Genomic DNA, 12845 nt, shown 5'->3' with positions numbered 1-12845 from the left:
GTGACTCGCTGTGGATACTTACACAGAAACCGTTGGATAGGTATATCCCTGGTGACCACTGTTGTACTTACACAGAACGTTGATAGGTATATCCCTGGTGACCCGCTGTGATACTTACACAGAGAAACGTTGATAGGTATATCCCTCTGGTGACCGCTGTGATACTTACACAGAACGTTTGATAGGTATATCCCTGGTGACCGCTGTGATACTTACACAGAATGTTGATAGGTATATCCCTGGTGACCGTTGTGATACTTACACAGAACGTTGATAGGTATATCCCTGGTGACTGCTGTGATACTTACACAGAACGTTGATAGGTATATCCCTGGTGACTGCTGTGATTGACTTACACAGAACGTCGAATAGGTATATCCCCATGGTGACCGATGTTGATACTTACACAGAACGTTGATAGGTATATCCCTGGTGACCGCTGTGATACTTACACAGAAAACGTTGATAGTATATCCCTGGTACTTGTGATACTTACACAGAACGTTGATAGGTATATCCCTGGTGACCGCAGATGATACTTACACAGAATGTTGATAGGTATATCCCTGGTGACCGTGACCACTATGATACTCCACTGGTGACCGAGGTGACTTACACAGAACGTGTAGGTATATCCCCTGGTACTTATACTACAGAACGTTGATATGGTATATCCCTGGTGACTCCTGTGAATAGGTACTTACACAAGAATTAATATTGATAGGTATATCCCTGGTGACCACTGTGATACTTACACAGAACGTTTGATAGGAATATCCCCTGGTGACCACTGTGATACTTTACACAGAAACGTTGATAGGGTGACCACTACAATGGTGACCACTGTGTATACTTACAAAGAACGTTGATAGGTATATCCCTGGTGACCTGCTGTGGTACTTACACAGAACTTTGATAGGTATAGTGACCCTGTGGGTGACCACTGTAATACTCACTGATGACCACTGTGGTACTTACACAGAACGTTGATAGGTATATCCCTGGTGACTCGGTCACTGTGTGATATTTACACGGAATACGTTGATAGGTATATCCCTGGTGACCGCTATGATACTTACACAGAACGTTGATAGGTATATCCCTGGTGACCTGCTGTGATACTTTACACAGAATGTTGATAGGTATATCCCTGGTGACTGCTGTGATACTTACACAGAACGTTGATAGGTATATCCCTGGTGACCACTGTGGTACTTACATGTACACAGAATGTTGATAGGTATATCCCTGGTGACCACTGTGATACTTACACAGAACGTTGATAGGTATATCCCTGTTGACTGCAGTGGTACTTACACAGAACGTTGACCTAGGTATATCCCTGGTGACCGCTGTGGTACTTACACAGAACGTTGATAGGTATATCCCTGGTGACCGCTGTGGTACTTACACAGAACGTTGATAGGTATATCCCTGGTGACCACTGTGGTACTTACACAGAACGTTGATAGGTATATCCCTGGTGACCGCTGTGGTACTTACACAGAACGTTGATAGGTATATCCCTGGTGACCGCTGTGGTACTTACACAGAACGTTGATAGGTATATCCCTGTGACCACTGTGTGATACTTACACAGAACGTTGATAGGTATATCCCTGGTGACCATTGTGTGGATACTTACACAGAACGTTGATAGGTATATCCCTGGTGAGAGCGGCGGACGTGTTATACTTACACAGAACGTTGATAGGTATATATCCCACTGGTGACCTGCTGTGGGGGTACTTACACAGAACGTTGATAGGTATATCCCTGGTGACCGGCTGTGAACTTTACACAGAACGTTGATAGATATATCCCTGGTGACCACTGTGATATTTACACAGAGAGTTGATAGGTATATCCCTGGTGACCGCAGTGGTACTTACACAGAACGTTGATAGGTATATCCCTGGTGACCGCTGTGATACTTACACAGAACGTTGATAGGTATACCCTGGTGACCTGCTGCAGTGATTTTTCTTACACAGAACGTTGATAGGTATATCCCTGGTGACTCGCTGTGATACTTACACAGAACGTTGATAGGTATATCCCTGGTGACCGCTGTGGTACTTACACAGAACGTTGATAGGTATATCCCTGGTGACCGCTGTGGTACTTACACAGAACGTTGATAGGTATATCCCTGGTGACCGCTGTGATACTTACACAGAACGTTGATTGGTATATCCCTGGTGAACACTGTTGTACTTACACAGAACGTTGATAGATATATCCCTGGTGACCATTGTGATACTTTCACAGAACGTTGATAGATATATCCCTGGTGACCACTGTGATACTTACATAGGACGTTGATAGGTATATCCCTGGTGACCGATGTGGGCTACTTACAAAGAACGTTGGATAGGTTTATCCCTGGTGACCGCTGTGGTACTTATACAGAACGTTGATAGGTATATCCCTGGTGACCGCTGTGGGTACTTACACAGAAACGTTGATAGGCTATATCCGTGGTGACCGCTGTGGTACTTACACAGAACGTTGATAGGTATATCCCTGGTGACCGCTGTGATACTTACACAGAACGTTGATAGGTATATCCCTGGTGACCGCTGTGATACTTAAACAGAACGTTGATAGGTATATCCTGGTGACCGCTGTGGTACTTACACAGAACGTTGATAGGTATATCCCTGGTGACCTCGCTGTGGTACTTACACAGAACGTTGATAGGTATATCCCTGGTGACCGACTGTGAGGTACTTACACAGAACGTTGATAGGTATATCCCTGGTGACCACTGTGGTACTTACACAGAACGTTGATAGGTATATCCCTGGTGACCACTGTGATACTTACACAGAACGTTGATAGGTATATCCCTGGTGACCGCTGTGATACTTACACAGAACGTTGATAGGTATATCCCTGGTGACCACTGTGATACTTACACAGAACGTTGATAGGTATATCCCTGGTGACCGCTGTGATACTTACACAGAACGTTGATAGGTATATCCCTGGTGACTGCTGTGGTACTTACACAGAACGTTGATAGGTATATCCCTGGTGACCGCTGTGATACTTACACAGAACGTTGATAGGTATATCCCTGGTGACCGCTGTGGTACTTACACAGAACGTTGATAGGTATATCCCTGGTGACCGCTGTGGTACTTACACAGAACGTTGATAGGTATATCACTGGTGACCGCTGTGTTACTTACACAGAACGTTGATAGGTATATCCCTGGTGACCGCTATGGTACTTACACAGAACGTTGATAGGTATATCCCTGGTGACCGCTGTGATACTTACACAGAACGTTGATAGGTATATCCCTGGTGACCGCTGTGATACTTACACAGAACGTTGATAGGTATATCCCTGGTGACCGCTGTGATACTTACACAGATACGTTGATAGGTATATCCCTGATGACCGCTGTGGTACTTACACAGAACGTTGATAGGTATATCCCTGGTGACCACTGTGGTACTTACACAGAACGATGATAGATATATATCCCTGGTGACCGCTGTGATACTTACACAGAACGTTGATAGGTATATCCCTGGTGACCACTGTGGTACTTACACACAGAACGTTGATAGGTATATATCCCTGGTGACCACCGTGGTAACTTACACAGAATGTTGATAGGCATATCCCTGGTGACCGCTGTGTACTTTACACAGAACGTTGATAGGTATATCCCTGGTGACTGGCTGTGATACATTACACAGAACGTTGATAGGTATATCCCTGGTGACCGCTGTGATACTTACACAGAACGTTGATAGGTATATCCCTGGTGACCGCTGTGGTACTTACACAGAACGTTGATAGGTATATCCCTGGTGACCACTGTGATACTTACACAGAGACGTTGATAGGTATATCCCTGGTGACCGCTGTGGTACTTACACAGAACGTTGATAGATATATCCCTGGTGACCACTGTGATACTTACACAGAACGTTGATAGGTATATCCCTGGTGACCGCTGTGATACTTACACAGAACGTTGATAGGTATATCCCTGGTGACTGCTGTGGATACTTACACAGAACGTTGATAGGTATATCCCTGGTGACCATTTGTGGTACTTACACAGAACGTTGATAGGTATATCCCTGGTGAGACCACTGTAGTACTTACACAGAACGTTGATAGGTATATCCCTGGTGACCGCTGTGATACTTACACAGAACGTTGATAGGTATATCCCTGGTGACCATGTTTGGTACTTACACAGAACGTTGATAGGTATATCCCTGGTGACTGCTGTGATACTTACACAGAACGTTGATAGGTATATCCCTGGTGACCGCTAAGATACTTACACAGAACGTTGATAGGTATATCCCTGGTGACCGCTGTGGTACTTACACAGAACGTTGATAGGTATATCCCTGGTGACCGCTGTGGTACTTACACAGAACGTTGATAGGTATATCCCTGGTGACTGCTGTGATACTTACACAGAACGTTGATAGGTATATCCCTGGTGACCACTGTGATACTTACACAGAACGTTGATAGGTATATCCCTGGTGACCGTTGTGATACTTACACAGAACGTTGATAGGTATATCCCTGGTGACCACTGTGATACTTACACAGAACGTTGATAGGTATATCCCTGGTGACTGCTGTGGTACTTACACAGAACGTTGATAGGTATATCCCTGGTGACCGCTGTGATACTTACACAGAACGTTGATAGGTATATCCCTGGTGACCGTTGTGATACTTACACAGAACGTTGATAGGTATATCCCTGGTGACCGCTGTGGTACTTACACAGAACGTTGATAGGTATATCCCTGGTGACTGCTGTGGTACTTACACAGAACGTTGATAGGTATATCCCTGGTGACCGCTGTGATACTTACACAGAACGTTGATAGGTATATCCCTGGTGTGACCGCTGTGGTACTTACACAGAACGTTGATAGGTATATCCCTGGTGACCGCTGTGGTACTTACACAGAACGTTGATAGGTATATCCCTGGTGACCACTGTTGGTACTTACACAGAACGTTGATAGGTATATCCCTGGTGACCGGCTGTGTGGTACTTACACAGAACGTTGATAGGTATATCCCTGGTGACCGCTTGTGGTACTTACACAGAACGTTGATAGGTATATATCCCTGGATGACCGCTGTGTACTTACACAGAACGTTGATAGGTATATCCCTGGTGACCGCTGTGAGTACTTACACAGAACGTTGATAGGGTATATCCCTGGTGACCACTGTGGTACTTACACAGAACGTTGATAGGTATATCCCTGGTGACCACTGTGATACTTACACAGAACGTTGATAGGTATATCCCTGGTGACCGCTGCTGTGATACTTACACAGAACGTTGATAGGTATATCCCTGGTGACCACTGTGAGTACTTACACAGAACGTTGATAGGTATATCCCTGGTGACCACTGTTTAGGTATACTGGTGGACACAGAACACAGAACGTTGATAGGTATATCCCTGGTGACCACTGTGGTACTTACACAGAACGTTGATAGGTATATCCCTGGTGACCGCTGTGGTACTTACACAGAACGTTGATAGGTATATCCCTGGTGACTGCTGTGATACTTACACAGAACGTTGATAGGTATATCCCTGGTGACCGCTGTGATACTTACACAGAACGTTGATAGGTATATCCCTGGTGACCGCTGTGGTACTTACACAGAACGTTGATAGGTATATCCCTGGTGACCGCTGTGATACTTACACAGAACGTTGATAGGTATATCCCTGGTGACCACTGTGGTACTTACACAGAACGTTGATAGGTATATCCCTGGTGACCGCTGTGATATTTACACAGAACGTTGATAGGTATATCCCTGGTGACCGCTGTGATACTTACACAGAACGTTGATAGGTATATCCCTGGTGACCGCTGTGGTACTTACACAGAACGTTGATAGGTATATCCCTGGTGACCGCTGTGGTACTTACACAGAACGTTGATAGGTATATCCCTGGTGACCACTGTGGTACTTACACAGAACGTTGATAGGTATATCCCTGGTGACCGCTGTGGTACTTACACAGAACGTTGATAGGTATATCCCTGGTGACCGCTGTGATACTTACACAGAACGTTGATAGGTATATCCCTGGTGACCGCTGTGATACTTACACAGAACGTTGATAGGTATATCCCTGGTGACCGCTGTGATACTTACACAGAACGTTGATAGGTATATCCCTGGTGACCGCTGTGGTACTTACACAGAACGTTGATAGGTATATCCCTGGTGACCGCTGTGGTACTTACACAGAACGTTGATAGGTATATCCCTGGTGACCGCTGTGGTACTTACACAGAACGTTGATAGGTATATCCCTGGTGACCGCTGTGGTACTTACACAGAACGTTGATAGGTATATCCCTGGTGACCACTGTGATACTTACACAGAACGTTGATAGGTATATCCCTGGTGACCGCTGTGGTACTTACACAGAACGTTGATAGGTATATCCCTGGTGACCGCTGTGGTACTTACACAGAACGTTGATAGGTATATCCCTGGTGACCACTGTGATACTTACACAGAACGTTGATAGGTATATCCCTGGTGACCGCTGTGATACTTACACAGAACGTTGATAGGTATATCCCTGGTGACTGCTGTGGTACTTACACAGAACGTTGATAGGTATATCCCTGGTGACCGCTGTGGTACTTACACAGAACGTTGATAGGTATATCCCTGGTGACCGCTATGGTACTTACACAGAACGTTGATAGGTATATCCCTGGTGACCGCTGTGATACTTACACAGAACGTTGATAGGTATATCCCTGGTGACCGCTGTGGTACTTACACAATACGTTGATAGGTATATCCCTGGTGACCGCTGTGGTACTTACACAGAACGTTGATAGGTATATCCCTGGTGACCGCTGTGATACTTACACAGAACGTTGATAGGTATATCCCTGGTGACCGCTGTGGTACTTACACAGAACGTTGATAGGTATATCCCTGGTGACTGCTGTGGTACTTACACAGAACGTTGATAGATATATCCCTGGTGACCGCTGTGATACTTACACAGAACGTTGATAGGTATATCCCTGGTGACCGCTGTGATACTTACACAGAACGTTGATAGGTATATCCCTGGTGACCGCTGTGATACTTACACAGAACGTTGATAGGTATATCCCTGGTGACCGCTGTGATACTTACACAGAACGTTGATAGGTATATCCCTGGTGACCGCTGTGATACTTACACAGAACGTTGATAGGTATATCCCTGGTGACCGCTGTGATACTTTACACAGAACGTTGATAGGTATATCCCTGGTGACCGCTGTGGTACTTACACAGAACGTTGATAGGTATATCCCTGGTGACCGCTGTGATACTTACACAGAACGTTGATAGGTATATCCCTGGTGACCACTGTGTACTTACACAGAACGTTGATAGGTATATCCCTGGTGACCGCTGTGATACTTACACAGAACGTTGATAGGTATATCCCTGGTGACCACTGTGATACTTACACAGAACGTTGATAGGTATATCCCTGGTGACTGCTGTGATACTTACACAGAACGTTGATAGGTATATCCCTGGTGACTGCTGTGATACTTACACAGAACGTTGATAGGTATATCCCTGGTGACCGCTGTGGTACTTACACAGAACGTTGATAGGTATATCCCTGGTGACCGCTGTGGTACTTACACAGAACGTTGATAGGTATATCCCTGGTGACCGCTGTGATACTTACACAGAACGTTGATAGGTATATCCCTGGTGACCGCTGTGGTACTACTTACACAGAACGTTGATAGGTATATCCCTGGTGACTGCTGTGATACTTACACAGAACGTTGATAGGTATATCCCTGGTGACCGCTGTGATACTTACACAGAACGTTGATAGGTATATCCCTGGTGACCGCTGTGATACTTACACAGGACGTTGATAGGTATATCCCTGGTGACCGCTGTGATACTTACACAGAACGTTGATAGGTATATCCCTGGTGACCACTGTGGTACTTACACAGAACGTTGATAGGTATATCCCTGGTGACCGCTGTGATACTTACACAGAACATTGATAGGTATATCCCTGGTGACCGCTGTGGTACTTACACAGAACGTTGATAGGTATATCCCTGGTGACCGCTGTGGTACTTACACAGAACGTTGATAGGTATATCCCTGGTGACCACTGTGGTACTTACACAGAACGTTGATAGGTATATCCCTGGTGACCGCTGTGGTACTTACACAGAACGTTGATAGGTATATCCCTGGTGACCGCTGTGATACTTACACAGAACGTTGATAGGTATATCCCTGGTGACCGCTGTGATACTTACACAGAACGTTGATAGGTATATCCCTGGTGACCACTGTGATACTTACACAGAACGTTGATAGGTATATCCCTGGTGACCGCTGTGGTACTTACACAGAACGTTGATAGGTATATCCCTGGTGACCGCTGTGGTACTTACACAGAACGTTGATAGGTATATCCCTGGTGACTGCTGTGATACTTACACAGAACGTTGATAGGTATATCCCTGGTGACTGCTGTGATACTTACACAGAACGTTGATAGGTATATATCCTGGTGACTGCTGTGATACTTACACAGAACGTTGATAGGTATATCCCTGGTGACTGCTGTGATACTTACACAGAACGTTGATAGGTATATCCCTGGTGACCGCTGTGATACTTACACAGAACGTTGATAGGTATATCCCTGGTGACCGCTGTGATACTTACACAGAACGTTGATAGGTATATCCCTGGTGACCACTGTGATACTTACACAGAACGTTGATAGGTATATCCCTGGTGACCGCTGTGATACTTACACAGAACGTTGATAGGTATATCCCTGGTGACCGCTGTGATACTTACACAAAACGTTGATAGGTATATCCCTGGTGACCGCTGTAGTACTTACACAGAACCTTGATAGGTATATCCCTGGTGACCGCTGTGATACTTACACAGAACGTTGATAGGTATATCCCTGGTGACCGCTGTGGTACTTACACAGAACGTTGATAGGTATATCCCTGGTGACCGCTGTGGTACTTACACAGAACGTTGATATATATATCCCTGGTGACCGCTGTTGTACTTACACAGAACGTTGATAGGTATATCCCTGGTGACTACTGTGATACTTACACAGAACGTTGATAGGTATATCCCTGGTGACCGCTGTGGTACTTACACAGAACGTTGATAGGTATATCCCTGGTGACCGCTGTGATACTTACACAGAACGTTGATAGGTATATCCCTGGTGACCACTGTGATACTTACACAGAACGTTGATAGGTATATCCCTGGTGACCGCTGTGGTACTTACACAGAACGTTGATAGGTATATCCCTGGTGACTGCTGTGGTACTTACACAGAACGTTGATAGGTATATATCCCTGGTGACCGCTGTGATACTTACACAGAACGTTGATAGGTATATCCCTGGTGACCGCTGTGGTACTTACACAGAACGTTGATAGGTATATCCCTGGTGACCGCTGTGATACTTACACAGAACGTTGATAGGTATATCCCTGGTGACCGCTGTGGTACTTACACAGAACGTTGATAGGTATATCCCTGGTGACCGCTGTGATACTTACACAGAACGTTGATAGGTATATCCCTGGTGACCGCTGTGATACTTACACAGAACGTTGATAGGTATATCCCTGGTGACCACTGTGATACTTACACAGAACGTTGATAGGTATATCCCTGGTGACCGCTGTGATACTTACACAGAAACGTTGATAGGTATATCCCTGGTGACCGCTGTGGTACTTACACAGAACGTTGATAGGTATATCCCTGGTGACCGCTGTGATACTTACACAGAACGTTGATAGGTATATCCCTGGTGACCGCTGTGGTACTTACACAGAACGTTGATAGGTATATCCCTGGTGACCGCTGTGGTACTTACACAGAACGTTGATAGGTTATATCCCTGGTGACCGCTGTGTACTATACACAGAACGTTGATAGGTATATCCCTGGTGACCGCTGTGGTACTTACACAGAACGTTGATAGGTATATCCCTGGTGACCGCTGTGATACTTACACAGAACGTTGATAGGTATATCCCTGGTGACCGCTGTGATACTTACACAGAACGTTGATAGGTATATCCCTGGTGACCGCTGTGGTACTTACACAGAACGTTGATAGGTATATCCCTGGTGACCACTGTGGTACTTACACAGAACGTTGATAGGTATATCCCTGGTGACCACTGTGGTACTTACACAGAACGTTGATAGGTATATCCCTGGTGACCGCTGTGATACTTACACAGAACGTTGATAGGTATATCCCTGGTGACCGCTGTGATACTTACACAGAACGTTGATAGGTATATCCCTGGTGACCGCTGTGATACTTACACAGAACGTTGATAGGTATATCCCTGGTGACTGCTGTGGTACTTACACAGAACGTTGATAGGTATATCCCTGGTGACCGCTGTAGTACTTACACAGAACGTTGATAGTATATATACCCTGGTGACTGCTGTGATACTTACACAGAACGTTGATAGGTATATCCCTGGTGACCGCTGTGGAGTACTTACACAGAACGTTGATAGGTATATCCCTGGTGACCGCTGTGGTACTTACACAGAACGTTGATAGGTATATCCCTGGTGACCGCTGTGGTACTTACACAGAACGTTGATAGGTATATCCCTGGTGACTGCTGTGATACTTACACAGAACGTTGATAGGTATATCCCTGGTGACCGCTGTGATACTTACACAGAACGTTGATATAGGTATATCCCTGGTGACCGCTGTGGTACTTACACAGAACGTTGATAGGTATATCCCTGGTGACCGCTGTGATACTTACACAGAACGTTGATAGGTATATCCCTGGTGACTGCTGTGATACTTACACAGAACGTTGATAGGTATATCCCTGGTGACCACTGTGGTACTTACACAGAACGTTGATAGGTATATCCCTGGTGACCGCTGTGGTACTTACACAGAACGTTGATAGGTATATCCCTGGTGACCGCTGTGGTACTTACACAGAACGTTGATAGGTATATCCCTGGTGACCGCTGTGGTACTTACACAAAACGTTGATAGGTATATCCCTGGTGACCGACTGTGATACTTACACAGAACGTTGATAGGTATATCCCTGGTGACCGCTGTGGTACTTACACAGAACGTGATAGGTATATCCCTGGTGACCATGCTTGTATGTACTTACACAGAACGTTGATAGGTATATCCCTGGTGACCACTGTGATACTTACACAGAACGTTGATAGGTATATCCCTGGTGACCGCTGTGATACTTACACAGAACGTTGATAGGTATATCCCTGGTGACCGCTGTGATACTTACACAGAACGTTGATAGGTATATCCCTGTGGTATATCCTTGGTGACAGCGTGTGATACTTACACAGAACGTTGATAGGTATATCCCTGGTGACCGCTGTGATACTTACACAGAATGTTGATAGGTATATCCCTGGTGACCGCTGTGGTACTTACACAGAACGTTGATAGGTATATCCCTGGTGACCGCTGTGGTACTTACACAGAACGTTGATAGGTATATCCCTGGTGACCGCTGTGGTACTTACACAGAACGTTGATAGGTATATCCCTGGTGACCGCTGTGATACTTACACAGAACGTTGATAGGTATATCCCTGGTGACCGCTGTGATACTTACACAGAACGTTGATAGGTATATCCCTGGTGACTGCTGTGATACTTACACAGAACGTTGATAGGTATATATCCCTGGTGACCACTGTGGTAACTTACACAGAACGTTGATAGGTATATCCCTGGTGACTGCTGTGATACTTACACAGAATGTTGATAGGTATATATCCCTGGTGACCGCTGTGATACTTACACAGAACGTTGATAGGTATATCCCTGGTGACCGCTGTGGTACTTACACAGAACGTTGATAGGTAGTATCCCTGGTGACCTGCATGTTGTAGATACTTACACAGAACGTTGGATAGGTATAATCCCTGCGTGGACCGCTGTATACTTACACAGAAAAACGTTGATAGGTATATCCCCTGGTGACCGCTGTGATACTTACACAGAACGTTGATAGGTATATCCCTGGTGACTGCTGTGATTACTTACATAGAACGTTGATAGGTATATCCCTAGTGACCGCTGTGGTACTTACACAGAACGTTGATAGGTATATCCCTGGTGACTGCTGTGATACTTACACATAACGTTGATAGGTATATCCCTGGTGACTGCTGTGATACTTACACAGAACGTTGATAGGTATATCCCTGGTGACTGCTGTGATACTTACACAGAACGTTGATAGGTATATTCCCTGGTGACCGCTGTGATACTTTACACAGAACGTTGATAGGTATATCCCTGGTGACTGCTGTGGTACTTACACAGAACGTTGATAGGTATATCCCTGGTGACCGCTGTGAATACTTACACAGAACGTTGATAGGTATATCCCTGGTGACCGCTGTGATACTTACACAGAACGTTGATAGGTATATCCCTGGTGACCGCTGTGGTACTTACACAGAACGTTGATAGGTATATCCCTGGTGACCGCTGTGATACTTACACAGAACATTGTATAGGTATATCCTGGTGACCGCTGTGATACTTACACAGAACGTTGATAGGTATATCCCTGGTGACCGCTGTGATACTTACACAGAACGTTGATAGGTATATCCCTGGTGACCGCTGTGGTACTTACACAGAACGTTGATAGGTATATCCCTGGTGACCGCTGTGGTACTTACACAGAACGTTGATAGGTATATCCC

This window comes from Argopecten irradians, unplaced genomic scaffold, assembly GCF_041381155.1.
Source record: "Argopecten irradians isolate NY unplaced genomic scaffold, Ai_NY scaffold_0059, whole genome shotgun sequence".
In the NCBI taxonomy this organism is placed as follows: domain Eukaryota; kingdom Metazoa; phylum Mollusca; class Bivalvia; order Pectinida; family Pectinidae; genus Argopecten; species Argopecten irradians.
The sequence above is the reverse complement of the archived record's forward strand: the minus strand, read 5'-3'. Positions refer to the sequence as shown.